Raw genomic sequence first — 18,819 nt, forward strand, 5'->3', positions numbered from 1 at the left:
AGTTTATCAGTCTGTCAGACATAGGGAAGGAACAAAGTAAAAGAATGTGAAAGGACATGAAATAAGGCAGCAAAAAGTAACTCCAGTTCAGCAGGGCTCACAATGCAACTCACTATTAAAAGACAGCATTTGTCTGAATGCATTAAAAACAAAACTTCTGTGCTGGTTACGAAAAGCATACCTGAAACAAAATTACACAGAAAGGCATAAAATTAGGTGATAGACAGAAAAAAATATATATCGTATAATATAAATGTAATACCTAAACGTATATTTTATAATATAGGTATATGTTTTTTCTTTCTATCACCTCTTTTTATATCTATCTATAATGAGAGGTAAGTGATAGATAGATAGATAATCAGGCAAATATCTAGCCAAAACAAAGCTGGTATATCAGTATTTGGATTAGATAAATAGAAGCTAAAGGAAAAATCATTAAGAGAGATCATTTGGAACCCCATATAATAGTGACTAGAACAATCTATCAGGAAAATACAAAAGTCATAAGTTTTTATACAACTAACAGCAGAGCCAAAATATATATATATGAAGCAAAACTAAGAGAATGGCAAAAAGAATTTGGCAAATATATCATCATTGTGGGTGATTTGAACATCTTCTAACAGAAACTAATAGACCAAGCGGACCAAAGGTTAGTAAAGATATAGAAGATTTAAACAGACAAGTTAACAAGCTTGATCTAATGGATATATGTAACCCAGAACCAGCAGAGAATATACAATCTCTTCAAGTAAACATGGAATATTTATAGAAACAGACCATGTGCTAGGTCACAGGGGAGACCTCAACTAATCCAGAGAATAAGTATCACGTAGGCCATGTACTCCAACAGTAAAGCAATTAAATTAGAGAGAAATAAAAAGATCCTTTTCAAAACGAGAAGAAACACTGCTAGAATAGGAAGAACAAATGGACCAAGAACCCAGAGAGATATGCATTTAAATCCCAGGTTCAACACGTGCCTGCTGACTGTCCTTGAAATAAGGCACAACCTCTCTGGGCCTTGGTTTCTGCACATGTCATATAGGTACAATAATACCTCTCTCACAAAATTCTTGTGCAGATTAAATGAGGAAGTATCTTAAAATCACCTAGCACAGTACCTGGCAGAAACTCAAATACTAGTTTTAGTCCTTTCACATAGTATGTGTTCAATAAAAAGGGATTGAATTAATAGCTGCATAAATGAATACCAAGCAGAGATAAATACACATTCTTTTGCAAGTGGAATTTAGAATAAAATTTAATTAATCAACAAGGTCCTCTTTTAAACAGAGACAGGAAAAAATATGGCACATTCTATGTTTTTAATTATCCTCTGATTTGAAAAAGAAAGAAAAGATTTTGTCAGGACCTCTGGAAAATCTGATGCTGCATCCTGTTTGTACCTCTCATGTTCATTTTTCTAATTGGTTCAGATCATGTGGTCACTTTATCCAAATAAAAAAAGGCTTTGCTTGTGAAAGAAGAGAAGCTTGGAGGACAACGTCTGATAGCTTACAGCCCACAGTTCAGAGAAAAGCAAGCCGCGGGCACCAGTTTTCAGAGGGAACCCAACTAAATTCAAAGAGCCTAAGTCAGCTAGATATAAGAGAGAGTTTCCTGACAAAAAGGGCTACCACTCCATCACATCAGGCAGGGATTTGTGTGATCTCCTTCCACGTTTGATGTTTCCAGATGTCCTGAACTTGGTACAGGCTGTGAGGCAAGCTGAGATCCACCCACCTTGTGGCCACGACAGTTAACGAGGTGGGTGCAGTGATGTGACACAGAGATACTCCCATCACTCTAATCCTCACATTGGCTGTCTCTCCTAGAAGGCTTTTCAACTTGTGTTGGGCCAGTTATTTGTTTGGTTGCTGCTTTTCTATGGGACTCAGAAAGAGAAAGCTTTTCTGCTCCCTTCATTTTTTCACTGGTGCCAAGAACTTGTCGATTTAGTTGTTAGATGGAGCATGATATTCCCAAGGCTTTGATCAAAGAAGAAAACTTTTCCAGATCTTAGATAAAGGTGGCATTGATGACAAAGCTAATAAGGCCACGATGGACAGTCCAAGAATTAAGCACTGCTACCAGGAAGACAGCTTGTGGTTCTTATGGAGCTTGACTTCAGTTTCACCCGAAAAGTATAATGTCTTGGTTTTTCTCTCCCCACTAAAAATACTAAACATTTCCAAAGCAAATATGGATTAATTAGTGAACAAATAATTTGACTAGCTAGGTCAGTTCTTTATGTCATATACCAAAATAAGTTCCAGGTAGATTCAAAAATTTAAGGTAAAATTAATATAGGTGAATGCTTTTATAATCCTAATGTGGAAAAGATCTTGAGATCAACTGTAGAAACTAAAGAGAAAAATTGACATATTCTAAACGTTTGTATGGTTAGAAACATCATAAATAAATTCAAAAGCAACACACAGGAAAAGCAGCTTTAACATCTGTGACAAAGTTCATGTTCTTAATATATAAAAAACAGTTACAGCCAAAAAGAAAAGAAAAAGGGAAAATGGGCATGATCAGTCACTTCCCAAAGGAGAAAATACAAGTGACTAGTAAACAGACCTAAGAAAAGTGCAACTTTAGTAGTAAACAAGGAAATGCACATTAAAACAATGAAATACCATTTTATTGTTTTTACTTATTTTTTATTTTTTAGTTATTGCATTGGTAAAAATTCGAGTGACTACCCAATATTATTGAACCCATTGTTGGCAAGTATGTGGGGAAATAAACACTCTCTTACCAAAGCCAAGAATTAAAAAAATTTTTTTAAGAAGTACAGTTTTCGAGGGGTTGGGGGAGGGAGGGAAATGGAAATAGACATAATACATTAAAATCCTTAAAAATGGACACACTCTTTGATCAAAGAATTTTATTTCTAGGAATTTATTCTCAGGAAGTAATCAAAAAGAAGAAATTGATGTGCCTTTAATCATCCAGGCTTGTTTACTGTAGCAATAAATCAAATAATCAGTGTCATTCAATAGAGGAATGTTTAATTATGAAACATACACACAGTGAAGCAGTTTGTAATGATTAAAAATGAAGATGTGGAACTAGATCTATTGACATGCCAAAACGTCCACATTACATGAAGTGAAAAATGCAGGTAAACAAGATTGTATAGCCTGATCTATTTTCCCCCAACCTTTCATCTAGATATGTATATACATTTATAAAGACACAGGGAAAACTCCAAGAGGATAGAGAGTGAAGTTTTCATAGATGTTTCCTCTCATTGGTAGTATTTCAGGGAATTTTCACTTTCTTCTTTGGTTTTCTGTTATCTTTTTTTTTTTTTACAATAAACTTTTTTTATTTTTTTACTTTAGGGATCAGAAAACTCATAAGGTAATTCATACTGAGGAGAATAAAAAGAAGAAAGCCATAGTTTAATGAGGCAAAGAAATTCTAGTTTTGGAAACTTCCAGTTTTGCTACGGAATTTTAACAAATCATGAATTTTGTTTAACATCTCTTTGGGTGTCTCACTGTAGCTCAAGAACTTTTTTCTCTTTTTCTTTTTCACTGAGCAGCAACTCTGTGCAAACATCCAATAGACATCCTTTCATTCAGCCCCACTAACAACCATTAAAGCCGCTGTCAGCACTCTTGGTTCAACTCTAAGGAAGCACTCTGGGACCTGTACCCCGGCAGGTGGTGGAGGAAGTCCAGAGAAGCAGCATGATTTGGCTACCTTCTCTGGGAGAGATACATGATAGGAGGTTTATCAGACTTCTGTGTTCAAATCCAGCTCTGTCACCATAGCTGCATCCCCTCAGGCAAGTTATTTTGCCTCAGGTGGTTCCATTTCCTGACCTGTAAAATAAAGATGATGATTTGGGAGGTTGGGATTGACACATATACACTAACATGTATAAAACAGATAACTAATAAGAACCTGCTGTATAAAAAAATAAACAAAATAAAATTCAAAAAAAATAGAGAAAAAAATTTTTTTAAATAAGAAAATAAAGATGATGAAAAGGGTCCCTACCTTAAGAGCTTGTTGTCAAGGATGAGTATACGTAAGGCACTTAAAATAGTGCCTGGCTCTTGGAACTGTTCTGCGTTTGTTATTATTCAGCACATGGCTCACAGGCTCCCTGTTTCCAAAAGCAAGGATTGCATGAGGGCTTAGCAATGACCGTCTCCACCTACTAGTGTAGAATTATTGAAGAGACCTACTCTAAGGGAAAGTGCATGAGGGTGTGACTCGTGGGTCCCCACCTCTCCTCCTCTCAGCTAGTTGTGGGTTGTTGAGTCACATGCAGGGGACAAGGCTGATGCTCTGGTAGAGTCAGAACTCAGACCCACCTCCACCCAACTCCCCTACACCCACCGTTCGCTTTGTACTCTGGCTAATATCTAAAGGGGTAAACGTGTATTTATACTACTAGGCTTACCAGGTCAACGGAGGTGAAAATGTACGTGCCCAGTGGCCTGTAGCGTGCATCTGGTCCTGTGTGCGTTTTTGTTCCTTGTGGCACCTTAATTTTTTATCTTGCAGAAGGCACCCTTGTGGAATTGCCAAACAAAAATATTTGCCTTCCGAAACGATGATAAAAGTGATAACGAGTGAATCTGCAAAAGGGGCCAAATTTTCTTTTCAAAATAAAAGCAACCCAGTATGTGCTGCCTGAAATTGCGAGAAACTTTAGGAACATGAAGCATGTAACTTCCCTTTAGAAATGCTATCCCGAAATATTTTGCATATTCTGGCTTAGGCTTCAAAAGAGATTTTGATTCATGTTTCACGTTTTTAAAAAATTAGTACAACTTACTGATTGCCTGGGGTGGGGGGGGGGGGAGGTGGAATTCTAGTTTGCCTCAATTACACTGACGCCCAACAGTGTTTATGGACCTTGTTCTATCCTCTAGTGACGGTAGCTTCTGAAACAACAACCAGGACATGCGGTTTGACAATCAGCGGTCTGTTTATGTGGGCAGAATAGTTAGCAAACCAGAAAATTCAGGACATATGCATGACATTAACTACATGTAATGAATGATACGTGTGAATAATGTATGCATATATGGGGTGGCTAGTGTCTTTCAACTGGTTAGTGTACATGAACAGTTTTTGAGAGGGTTAATTAATTCATGTCTTTCCAACTGCTTATTTAATTCATGTCAACTGTTTTCATCAGACCAGTTAACCTGACAAAATGATAGATTATCCTTACATTTGCTCTTCTCTAAGACAAATATAAAATTATTTTTTTAAATCTTTTAAACCTGCTAAGAGACTTATGAGAACTATTATTAGAGGAAAATTGTATTAATTTGCTGTTGTTGATGGGAAAAATCACGATGACCCACAGACGTAGTTTGAAATCCTACACACATTCTAACGCAAAATAAACATCATGGCTCATTTCTGTAAACAGGGACGTATATTTGCAAAAGAGCAGGAAAACCCTGTCTAGATGTGAACTAGGATATAATACCTAAAAGTGTCTACATCATAGGGCTGTGGTTTCAATGAGTTTATGTTTGTGGTACGCTTAAAGCAGTGCCTGGCACATGGTAAATGCTGTATAAATGCCATTTACGGTGCTGGCTTTTAAGATGGAATTAACTTTTCAAAAGTCTTTTGAAAAATCCCATCAAAGGTTTCAGCTAAAGTTTATTTTTTGATATGAGGTATTTTTTACTTTTCAAATGTAAACTTTGTGGATTAATCATCATGAATTAAAACTCACAATCCATTTGTACTTATTTATGGTTGGTTTGGTTTTTTCCTGCAACCGTGTGGGTGACGGCCTGGAGACAAATCTTTGCCTAAACACGATCTGCTGTTCCCTCTTATTCCGGCCAATATGACCAGTCAGAACATGACAAATATGCATATACAGCTACACTGTGTTCCTAAATATGGACTCAGAGCAAACATGACAAACTATCTGAAACCTTGAATACGTAAAACATGTTAAATAAGTTTGGTTAATTACAATGTAAACAGGCTCTCCATTGTACTGAATGAGTCATTGATTCTCCCAGAGGATCCGAATAAAGTTCAATGGAAATGAAGGGAAAACAAGGTATGTCTTTAGCTATTCAGGAAGCTGAGGTGGATGGGGCAACAGGGCAGGTAGAGTCAGCATATTTCGTGCTGGGAGAGAACTGTCTGAGCCTGCCTAATAAACACGCCTTCCAGAAAAGTCTATTCCATGGAGGCCTACAGAGTTTTATGGGAAAGGAATCCCATAAGACAACCTTGAGCCGGCAGAAAAGCCTAGCATTGTGTTACAAAGATGTGTCTCCAAACCTTAATCTGTGTCTGAATTTTATATGGGTGTGTGAGTGTGTGGGTGTGGAGCGAAAGTCAAAAAGAGTAAACTCCACAAATGCCATTCCACCAAGTGTGCCAAGACATTGGGACATGAGGCACACCACTTTGATACTCCCCGAACAAATTTAAACTAAGGAAGTCAGATCTTCTTTCCGTCCTCTCCACAGAATACCATTCAACTGAGTGTACCAGGAGGAGGGCTAGCTTCTGGGAGGAGCAGGGGAGGAACCAGGTGGCAGCCTGGGATGTGCAGGGGCAGCACAGTTAGCAGGCCCAGACAAAGGGATCCAGAAGAAGTGGCTGTATCCAGCAAAGGGGCTCAGAAGACTGTGTCCTGTGAAGACACAGGGGACATGGCCAGAAGCATTGTCAGGGGATGAAGATCCCATGTCACCCAGAATAGCAATAGCCAGTTGAGGGGTTCAGATGGCAGATCTGAGCAGGCAGAAGAAAGAAGCAGCCAACTTTAAGATAGGACAGTTGAAATTATTGGGTCTGAGGAGCAGAGAGAAAAAAGGATGAAGAAAAGGGAACACTCATGTGATATACTAAATGCACAATATAACCTGCTCCTACATTTAAATATGTGCATATAAGTATTTTATGCAATAAATATGGCTTGGAAAATAAACAGAATTTTCAAAACTAAAATCATCAGTCTTTTTTTTTTTTTTTTTACAGAACATGTTGATAATGAATAACATTCTACAGATATATTTGTCCAGTGCCTACTATGTGTCAGATATTCTGTGTGCTTAGGGTGCAAAGGTGAACAGGTCAGGGAGATCAAATTCCAGTGAGTGGAGCCAGGGAGGCCTCATGGGTGTATGAACTGGGCAGTCGCACACTGCACTCAGTTTATTGCCCTAGTGTTGCTGTACAGAAACTCTTATAATTTTTGAACAAGGGCCCTGCTTTCTTAATTTGCACTGACCCCTGTAAGGTATGTAGCCAGTTCTGAGGGGCACACAGATAACAGATGAAGAGTGATGGTGCTGGGCTTCCCTGGTGGCACAGTGGTTAGGAATCCTCCTGCCAATGCAGGGGACACGGGTTCGAGCCTTCTTCTGGTCCGAGAAGATCCCACATGCTGCGCAGCAACTAAGCCCGTGCGCCACAACTACTGAGCCTGCGCTCTAGAGCCCGCGAGCCACAACTAGAGAACACCTGCGCGCAGCAGTGAAGACCCAATGCAGCCAAATATAAATAAGTAAAAAGTTTTTTTTAAATTAAAAGAGTGATGGTGCTAAGACAGACACTGGGAGCCCACCAGAGCAAGCAAGTGCCTGATCCAGCCTTAGGGACAGGGCTGGGCAGGGGGATAGGGCGAGACTCAGGATCACAGATGATCTCCTGGAGCAAGTCACTGCTGAAGGGAAATAGGAATTAGCCCAAACTCTGTTCAGTTCTATTTACTGTGAAAATTAATACGTTCGGTAGTTTCGTTTTTTTAAGGTAAAACATACAACTATGCACATATGCATAATGCTGTTGAGAAAATTCCACACCTTTAAATTAAAGCTTCAGGGTCATTCTAGAGCATTTCCTATCAGGCCTATGAAAGGGTGATTGGCCTCAGTCTCTAGACCAGGGATTGGAAACTTTCAATAAAGGGCCAAATAGTAAATGTTTTCAGCTTTGAAGACCATATGCTCTCTGTCACAACTATTCGATCTGCCACAGTAGTGCGAAAGCAGCCATAGGCTATGCTAAATGAAAAGGCACGGCTGTGACCCTAGGCTACAGAGAACAGCCTGCAGGCAGGGTGTTTGCTGCCCTGACCCCTGCTCTAGGACAGGTAACTTTGACTCTCATTTTCTATGATAAAGCCCCAGACTGGGTAAAGTTAGATGTTAACTTGTAGATCAGTCAATGATAATTGCTGTATGGCAGAGACCATAGTCTCACAATGTGCCGCATATTGCCCTGCCGGACATCCTATCCCAGTGATCCTGTCCCACTCAGACATATGTAAGATATAGAGGTGAAAGAAAGAGAGAGAGAGAGGGAGGGAGGGAGGGAGGGAGGGAAGAGAGAAAGAAAGATCAGGATAGATATCAGTTTTTCATAGCTGTCTTTGTAGCTGCTTTGTCACCCTGCTGGTACCCTCATTGATTAGTTAAATCTTTTACATATGCTTACTATATATTTTTATAGCCACTGTGTTTTTAACTTTTTAATATTGTACTTTGTCAGCATATATGAAGAGAAGCATAGCCAGATACAGAATGAATGAAGAGTTTTTAACAGGCAACTTTGCAAATATGATTCCTGTAAAGTAACTGCAACTTGCCTCAGTAAGCCTGAGTGAATCTACTCCAGTACAGAGATATCAGAGTCTGCCTTATATTTCCATGCAAACCAGCTACAGGAAAGAGATCTGAAGAAGAATGCCTTTTTAACCAATATTAAGTGATCATCATTAAAATACCAACCAGGGGAGGAACCTTCAGGTGAGGAAGGATCAGGACACTGGGTTCTCCCCATTACCGCCCCCTCCCTGCAAAGTTCTGCTCCTTTGTCCGTCCCAACCCCCCTCCTCTAAGCCAGGAACATGGAAGGCCAAGGTCTCCCAGCCCGTGCACTGAATTCCTCCACATTCTCCTGACTTAATAACCACAGAACCCTGCCTCCTTAATTCCATGAAGATGTAGTTAGAATTTTTCAAAGTAATGTTTACTTTAAAACCAAAGGAAAACAAAACATAAAAGGAGATCACCCACAGGGGATGCTATCAGCCCAAACTCCTTAGACTATGGTCCACATCTTGTGGGTGACATAGCTCACATATAGCTACAAAGTGCCGGAAGCAAAAGAAGATCTCATGGTGTGAATGGCTACACTGGGTCAGTCTACTGGCTCATGTTTCTAATGACTTTCTACTATAAGAATAGAGTGAAGTGTGTGGAAGCTTATCTTCTAGTTTTCCTCTTGAGCTGACAGCACGGTAATCAAAAATTTAGGATTAGTGACAAAAGACAGTTGAAAATGCAAAATTGCAGTATCCTAAGGGGAGAAAAGCTATATACACCTACCCTGATCGTTTGTTAAAATGTTATTTATCTTTGAAATAATTTCTTTTTTGAAAAAGTTTATAATGTATTAGAAAGGTGTACATTTTAAAATGTATTTACATAGACATATGTTTACATTACATATATGTATATATATATACACACACACACATATATGAGTGTGTATAATATAAAATTCAGTCCAGTACAGCACACCATTTGTTTCTCAATCTGAATGCTAACCATTGCTCTCAGCCAATGAAGTTACATGACACAGATCCTACTGAAGCTCTTGGCCAATGGTTGTTAGCGTCCCATACTGTGAGATCTCTCAGCCAGTGAGCACATGCTCTTGATATCCAGAGTTGTATGTGTTTTGTCCTATGTGTTGTTTACCTTCTTATCTCCCTTTCTTCCATTGATAAGTATTCTCCTGAGCAATTTCTATCCACTCTGGCTGATAGAAGTTATGCAAGTCATTCAAGATGTGAAAACTCAAATTTTATAGCAACTCAAAGAGTCTTCAAGAAAATGGTCAAGAAAACATTAGAAAACAGGGCTTCAAGACCCATCAAGGTCTTTTCAAGACTTACCTAGCCAAAACAAGGTTTAACATTTCTTGTAAAAGCAAAGCCACAAAAGCCTGTAACAGATATGCCTTCCCAAGTCAGATATTCACAGTCCTGGATCAAAATAGGAACAAGTTTTTCCAGCTGGGGACTGCAAAAAAAGTAGCTGTGTAATTGCCTACTACAATTCTAATTTAAGAGACTGTGAGCATGAAATCACAGAGTTTTCCCTTGATCAGCTCAATCTGATTACCAAATCCTCCCGGCCGTGCATGTTGTGCTCTGTGATTGCAACCACACCACTTATGCAGATGGCCCTGGGTAATATCTTTTTGACACGATGTGTGCACTGGGCTTGCTCACTGAGTTAATCAACAATTGTGTTTTCTTAATTTTTTGAATTTAATTAGACTTGGATTTCAGAGCACTGTTTCACTTTAGGTATTTGCACATGCTAGCAGACCACCAAAACTAGAGGAGTAAATGTTACTTTTCCCCTTCCTGACATCTTATTTAGCACCTTTTCCTTCTTGCCCTAAGTATAGTTAACACAGAAAAACATATATAAGTGTTAAAAATGCACCCCCAAAAATAGTTAGTAAAGAGCCAGTATTTGCCAAAGTTTTTTCTGTCCCCTTTTGATGAAGAAAACAAAACAATAAACACTTCTCATTCGCTTCTGGTTGGGAGCAGGTCAGCCAGCTCAGCATGGCTATTAAAAGATTAATTGAGTGGGCTGTTTGTTTAGACAGTCTCTCAAGGCCATTAACGACCTCACCTTTGAAAAATCCTTTTCTCTGACTTCACTGTGTGGGTCCCCTCTGAAGCACTGGACAGTCTTGAATCTCCTTTCTCATAGCCTTGCCTGACCCTGCAGTTTTCTGGTTCCCTTCCAACATGTCTGCCTGTTACTTCTGAGGTCTTCTTCATGAGATCCTCTTCTTCCACCACTAACTTAAATCTAGATACTCGCTGAAAGAGAATGTGTTAATGGTCTGATCATTCACCCCCCCCCCCCCACCCTGTATTCATAGCCTTTGCCATGTGCCTTTGAAATTCTTCTCAGTGAAGAGGGAGGAGTACATTTCCCTTATCCTCAACATTGGATCCAGGCATGTGACTTGTTTGGATAAATTGAAGGTTAATGGACAGACATGGGACCCTTGGGTGATGGGCTTGCCTTCTGGTGCCTTGGTCTTTGCCATGAGAAGAACATGCCCAGGCCAACCCTGGTCCGAGAAGAGTCAACCTGCTGGTGCCAAGAGAAGGAGGAGAGACACTAGAAACAGAGCTCAGCCAGGGTCAGCTGCCCGCAGATCCATGGAAAACAAATGACTGCTGCCTTCGCCACTGGGTATTGAGATGGTTTGTTATGCAGCCCTGTTGTGGGGATAGTTAGCTGATAGACTCTGTAAGATTCTTTTGTCCTCCATTACCAAACTTGGCTATTCCTGTTGGTCTAGGGGCTAAGCGGACCTATTAACTGATAATAGTAAATGATAATAATTAAATAATAAAATCCAATGATAATATAATTATTAAGCAAAAATAAATAATAATAAATGATTAGAGCTACCATTTGTAAAGCTCCTACTATGTTCAAAGGTCATGCTAAGAGCTTTCTAAGTGTTATGTGTGAAACGCATGAGTTTCCAGACATAGAAGATAGGATTATGCTTAAGTATAAAAGCACAAACTGAGGCTTGGGGAGGTAAAGAGACTCGCCCAAGCCCTCAAAATGAGGACTGCTTCTCCCCTGGAGCTGTCAGAGAGAGTATGGCCCTGCCAACATCTTAATTTTGTACTTGAGCCTCCAGAACTGAGACAAAAAATTTCTGTTGCTTTAATTCACCTAGTTTATGATATTTTGTTACAGATTCTGCCAGGACCTCCTAATTCACCTACCAAATGCCCCCAGACTTGCCTACCTGAGCAATGGGCAGCTGAGATATTTATTCCCTGGCCTCGTCCCCCGTTTAATTGAGGCCTGTGAATGGGAGCTCTGGTTTCCGAACACTTCAGGGCTGTGTTTTCATGTTGATTGGGCAAGCTGCCAAGACACCAGAGAAAGTCTGAGTTTGTGGTGGGACATTTCAAGCTTATCCAGAACTATCCACTGAAACTATGGATGAAGTCAGAGATGGGCCAAGGGTATGTGATGCAGGACCCAACATGTGAGTGCTTAATGCTGCTTGCCAAAAATCCGCATACTATCCAACACACATACCCTGGCAATTGCTTGGAATTTGAGGTTCAGTTTTAAGTAACAACCCTAGCCTATTTTTAATCTGCTACCCCAAAACTATGTGTTTCTTGTTCAACAATTAGGCTTATAGAGTTGTTACCTAACATGACTATCTCATTGAAGGCTCAGGGCAAGGCTTGCCATGTAGCTAAGGGGAAAATTTGCTCTTAAGAGGATGGATATTACCAGCGTCAACCATTAAGCAGAAAACAGGGTCTTCTGTGACCAGGAAAGGGTCACAGAGGCAGAAACTCTGGCTCTAGGCCACTGACAAATTGGAAGAAATTTGCCAGGTAGACCAGAAGGTCATTCTAAGTAAGATTACATGGTGGTGAGAATTGCATTTCACTTCATAAAAAGTCCTGTTTTATTGAAACTCTGTCAAAAATTTCAGTCTAAGAGAAGCCAAGATTTAAAACCATATTCCCTAATTACAAGTCCCGTCCTCTTTTCCCTACTCCAGAATGAATTCTTCCACCTGTCAATGAGGGTTGAAAGGAGAATGTTTAGATTTGTCAAGGATAAATAGGCAGGGTTCAGCCCTCTGCTGTCTGCTATTGGCAGATGAAGGGCAGGGCAGGTTTCCAGCTGTACCAAAGGTTCTCCATGGAGGAGAAGGCACCTGAAGGAGAGGCAGGCTCCCAGTGACCAGGAGCAGAGCATGGACCAGATGAGTAGAAGTAGATGGACTTTTCTGGAGGCTCAATGTTGTCAGGTATCATGTCCTCGCCCCAGGTACCTTCTGATGGACTGTTCTTGCTCTGTTCTTCAAAGGAGGAATTTTACCTCTCTATCTCTCCTTCTCCCAGGTTTTGCAGCTCTCTGTGGCTGTTTTTCCACTCAGAGGTTGTGATCTTTTTTTATCCCAACTCCACCCAACAAGATCCAGAGCTATTTATTTTTCTGGGTGTGTCCTGAACAGAAGCTTCTGAACTTTTGCTCACAGTTTGGATGTTTTGACAACCTTTCCTGCCAGTTAGTTTATCACAGAGGTTCTGTGCCCTGTTCTCCTCCACATTGCCTGACACTTTCCCTCACCACAACCTTGGGTGTTTTGAATGAGTCATGCAGCAAAATAATTCAAATCAAGCACTGCAGCAACTTCCTTTGCTCAGCCATTCTCTGCTGAGTCCCCTGACTGCTGTTTCAAAGATTTTCCTCCTTGTCATTTCCAGGAGAGCATTAACCAGTCTTTTGGAAGCCAGTTCAAATCCAAGGGTCCTAGGGTCCCGTGATGAGAAGGGCATTCTGTTTCATACAAAATTCTGGTTTATTGAAATTTTGTAACGGAATCTTCATCAGTCTAAGAGCCATTGTGCACCGTCAATTTTCCTCCAGTCATGAACACTTGTTCAGTCCTGTAGAAACATTGAAAGGAAATATCTTTCCCCAAGATTTTTGTATTTCTTAAGTGCAGCAGAAAATAGTTATTTTTGGATCCCTCTGAAACACTCTGTCTCAAGACCATCTCATGGTTGGCTCTTGTCATTCATCTCCCAATTCAGATGCCACTTTCTCAGAGAGCTCTTCCCTGACCACCAATCAAATGCAGCCACCCCATCACTCTATCACTTAACCCTGTTTTATTCTCTCCATAACATTTATCAAGTTCTGAAATTGATCCCATTTGTTATCTAGTAGGGTTTTGTTTCTATTTTTGTTTTGTCAGTCTCCATCTTCCACGGAACATAAACTCCATGAGAATAGGGACCAAGAACATAAAGTCCATGAGAATAGGGACCAAGAACATAAACTCCATGAGAATAGGGACCAAGAGAATAAGCTCTTTTCCCTCGTTGGAGGAGTCTCCAGGGCTGGTCCCCCATTTTCAGTTTCCTTCCTTCTCCATATGTAGGAGTATATGTCCCCTCTCCAACTGAACTTTGGTGCAGCCATGTGATTTGTTTTGGCCAGTGAAATGTGAAGCACGGTACTCTGTCTCTTCCTGGAGGAAGGTTTATGAACTACTTGCCATGTAAAGATGAAATGGTCATGGAAGCATGCGTTGTGATGGTTCCTCCATCAGCCTGGGTTCCTGGCTGACAACAATGAACAGAGCCTCCATCTGGCCCTCACTGGACTAGTAGTGTGAATAAGAAATAAGTCTTTGCTGTGATAAGTCAATGAGATTTGGTAGTTGTTTGTTACCACATCATACTCTAACTCTTCTGTGTTTGTTTCCTATTGTTGCTGTAATAAATTACCACACACTTAAGGGCATAAAATAACACAAATTTATCCTCTTGCAATACTGGAGGTCAGAAATCCAAAATGAATCTTATGGGACTAAAATCAAGGTTGAGGCAGGATTGTGTTATTCTGAAAGTACTGAAGCAGAATCTGTTTCCTTGCTCTACCAGATTCTAGAGGCCACCTCCATTCCTTAGCTAGTGGACCCTCCTTTCATCTCCAAAGCACATCACTCCACCCTCTGCTTCCATTGTTACATCTCCCTTGTGGCTCTGACCCTCCTCCTTTCCTCTTATAAATACTCATGACTACATTGGGCCCACATGGATAATCCAGAATAATCTCCCTATCTCAAGATCCTTAACTTAATCACACCTGAAAAGACACTTTTCCAAGTAAGGTAACATTTGTGTGTTGTGGGTTGAGGAGGGGATGTCATTATTCTATTTATCATACTGATTAATACAATAATGAATCCATCACACCTGGGATAGTACCCGCCCTACTAAGGTCACTCAGTTAATATTTGGGGAGTGAATAATGAATGAACAGACCAGAATAGCATAGCATAACATAGGAGAGCATAGCACAGCACACCATAACATAGAATACAATGTAAATAGATTTCTTTTTTAGTAAATAGTATTTGGAGTATAGCTACAGCTTTAAAAAGATGGGCCCTCATATGTCTTTTTATTTAAAGTTCACCATTTGTTTGCCTCAAAATGTCATTGACAGAGTCTAACTTCAACTTTAAAAAGAAAATACTGGTTAAGATCAGCCAGGAACATTACTTTTCTAAGTTTTATTGTTGTTGTTCTGTGCAAGTTACTCAAACTTTCTGTGCCTCAGTTCCCACAACTATAAAGGGAGGAGAGGTGTACATAGTACCTCATGCTGTTGCTGAGACAATTCCATAAATAATACATACAAAACCCTCTCATAAGGCTGAGCACAAAGCAGACACTCTCTAAATGATAGCTTCCTTCTCCCCACCCCTCACCATCCACTTCCCACCCCCCTTACACCACAGAGAATTTTTGATACACTATTTGAAACTGCCCCTTTCCCAGCTGTCTACATCTGAGGAGCTATGGCTGTTCTTTGGAGGAATGAAACCTCTGGCCCTAACAAAAACTTGCATTCAAAAAGATACATGCACCCCAGTGTTCATAGCAGCACTGTTTACAATAGCCAAGACTGAAGCAACCTAAATGTCCATCAACAGATGAATGGATAAAGAAGATGCGGTACATATATACAATGGAATATTACTCAGCCATAAAAAGAATGAAATAATGTCATTTGCAGCAACATGGATGAACCTAGAGATTATCACCCTAAGTGAAGTAAGTCAGACAGAGAAAGACAAATATCATATGATATCACTTATATGTGTAATCTAAAAAAGTGATACAAATGAACTTATTGACAAAACAGAAATAGACTCACAGACATAGAAAACAAACTTATGGTTAGCAAAAGGGAAGGCAAGGAGGGATAAATTAGGAGCTGGGGACTAACAGATACACACCACTGTACCTAAAATAGATAAACAACAAGGACCTACTGTATAGCACAGAAAACTCTAGCTAATATGTTGTAATAACCTATAATGGAAAGAATCTGAAAAAGAATTTATATATATATATATGTATAACTGAACCACTTTGCTGTACACTTGAAACTAATACAACATTGTAGATCAACTATACTTCAGTAAAAAGTTGTTTAAAAAAAAAAATCTCTGGCCCTCTGTAAGCGTGATTATCATCATCACAAATCATAATTCTTTTTTGAGAATTTGTAGCAAGAACTGTTCTAAAGGACCCTATACCTAACTATTTTCTTAGTACTCACAACCCTGTGAAGTATGTATTATTATTATTTCCATTTTACAGATGAGAAGTGAAGGCTCAAAAGTCATACAGCAAAAGTCAGGTAGAAAGGTCAACTGACATTGGAGTCTCCATTTCCAATGACCATGCTAAACCCAGTGTACCCATGACATTCTGGGGACCAGGGAAGAAATCTCTTTAGTAAGTCACAGAAGAATTAAAAGCCAGATTGAGTTAGTAGCCTGGGGCTTCTATGTCTGGCTTCTCAAGACAACTAGCCCTGCCAACTGGCCATGAACAAAGCAATGGGTGAAAGACCCACAAATAACATGAGGGTTAAAGTCAAATCAAGGGGGAAGAGTTTTCAGCATTAATGTGTCTTTTCCATTCATCCAGAGAACCTAATAAAGTAGCACTTAAGTACATTTCCTGAAAATCAGAAAAACAAGTTATAAGAGAAACAAAACACCAAGTTGGAGCTTGAATCCAGCCTTCTGGGGCTAGACTAGTTATCCTGTGCTTTTGAACTTGGGTTCTGTTACATAAATCATATTTTCCAAGACGATTTCTTCTTGCTCTACATCTTTTTTTTTTTTTTTTTTTTTTTTTGGCTGCGTTGGGTCTTCGTTGCTGAGCCTGAGCTTTCTCTAGTCGCGGTGAGCAGGGTCTACTCTTCGTTGTGGTGCACGAGCTTCTCATTGCAGTGGCTTCTCTTGTTGCAGAGCACGGGCTCTAGGTGCGTGGGCTTCAGTAGTTGTGGCTCGCGGGCTCTAGAGTGCAGGCTCAGTAGTTGTGGTGCACAGGCTTAGTTGCTCCGCGACATGTGGGATCTTCCTGGACCAGGGCTTGAATCCGTGTCCCTTGTGGTGGTGAGTGGATTCTCAACCACTGCACAACCAGGGAAGCCTACCTTATATTCTTTAATAAAGTTATTTTAGATGATGTTCACCTGTCTTGGCTGACCTGAAGAATACAGAAGGAAAAGACAGGACCTATAAAGAGGGAATATGATTCATTGGAGGCTGAGTGTGGTGGTAGCAATAGGAATGGGAATGAGAGAAGTGAAGCTGGGGAGCAAATGCCAGCTTCCTGGAGCCACCACTTTCTGGGAGGTACCTTTCTGAAGCCCTTCTCAACAGAAACCATGGCCCAACTGGTGATGGTGGAAGATGGCTTGTTTGAACAAGGGCATGTCCCCTTATAACCTATTGTAGGCTACAGTTAATGGACACTCTCCTCTTGGTGGGTCTGTTCAGTAATAGTCTCCATAAGCCCATGTGGTTTCTGGCTAATGCTAGTGCCAGCAGCCTCTTAAATTTGTTGGTAACATAGGCATGGAAATAGTCACTGGCCAACTGCTCTAGCCAAGTAACACTTAACACTGACAAGTAAAACAACAGCTGGTTTCATTTTGTGAGTTCCCAAAGTGCTTCCCAAGGATAATAGGCGATGAGTGTGGAAAATTGTAAATGCTCTATAATTATTTCAGTGCCATCCATTTGGGAGTGGCTCCACCATGAATTACAAACCCTTCAAAGACTAAGGACTGTACCCAGAAGCATAAAGACTCATAGATGCACGCTAACACACAGCCTGAGGAACAAGGACCTTTCCAAAACTCCTTTGGTGGCATCTTACTTGGATCACTCCTTGACTCCACATTCTGTCAGCAAATTATGACCCTAAGCTGCCCTGTGGGCTCTTGCAAGTGTTTGCAGAAGTCATGCAAATGCTTTCTTGCTAATTGTTTCCAGTGATAAAGATGGCCACCCATTCTTTACTCTTCCTACATTTGAGAGGTAACTCCAATCCTCCTCCCCTTGAATCTTGGCTGACTTGCTTGACTAACAGGATGTGGTGGAAGTGATGCACTGGGAACTCTGAGACTAGATCACAAGAAGTTTTACAATGTCCACCTGCATTTCTTGGAATACACTCTTGGGAGCCCCACCCCACCATGCCAATGGCCAACTACCCTGAGGCTGCCTTGCTGGAAAGACCACATGTAGGCACTCTGGTAGACAGTCCCAGTTGAAGTCTACCTTCTAGATATGTCTGCCAGTGTGCCTGACTAGTGAGTGAAGCCTTCTTGGAGGCTCCAGACCAACCCATCACAAGCTGAATACCACAAAGTAACCTCACTGAATCACACATGGAGGTGGAAAATTACCCAGCCGTCCCCTGCCTTAATTCCGGACCCACAAAATCATGTGGTATAGTAAAATGGTTGCCCCTTAAGCTATTGAGTGTTAGCGTGGTTCATACACAGCAATAAATAACCAGAACGACCATCTAGTCAACTATAAATTCCTGGAAATTAATGGATTTTACTTTCTCTCAGTTTCATTTTAACTGTTCTTTCCCCACACTTAACTTCACTGTTATCCACCAAATACCTTGCTATGCCTGAAAGATAAACCTAATCAAGTTTTCTGAACTAAGTGTATTTTAGTCTATCTCTTTCTGTTTTAATAAACATCTAGAAAGATCCCTCATTTTTACAGTGAACAGATTCATTTTTGGTATCAAAAAACTCTGATTTAATTTGCCAATTCCCTGTGTATTTTAGAGATGATCAGTTTATGGGTTTAATATTTCCATTATCATCTTCATGATGACTTCCTGCAAAAAGGAAATGTGAC

At 40.3% G+C, this 18,819-nt stretch overlaps 1 long non-coding RNA gene across 1 annotated transcript; it reads right to left on the minus strand.

Annotated features, from left to right (window-relative positions):
* Nucleotides 1-3,315: 3,315 nt before the first annotated feature.
* On the minus strand, nucleotides 3,316-13,124 carry LOC118897176. Its single transcript, XR_005020361.1, has 4 exons — nucleotides 13,114-13,124; nucleotides 4,433-4,610; nucleotides 4,024-4,132; nucleotides 3,316-3,845 (listed from the first exon to the last, which is right to left on the minus strand). It is a non-coding gene; the product is annotated as an uncharacterized LOC118897176 (long non-coding RNA).
* Nucleotides 13,125-18,819: the final 5,695 nt, after the last annotated feature.

Source organism: Balaenoptera musculus, chromosome 6 (assembly GCF_009873245.2).
Source record: "Balaenoptera musculus isolate JJ_BM4_2016_0621 chromosome 6, mBalMus1.pri.v3, whole genome shotgun sequence".
Classification (NCBI taxonomy): domain Eukaryota; kingdom Metazoa; phylum Chordata; class Mammalia; order Artiodactyla; family Balaenopteridae; genus Balaenoptera; species Balaenoptera musculus.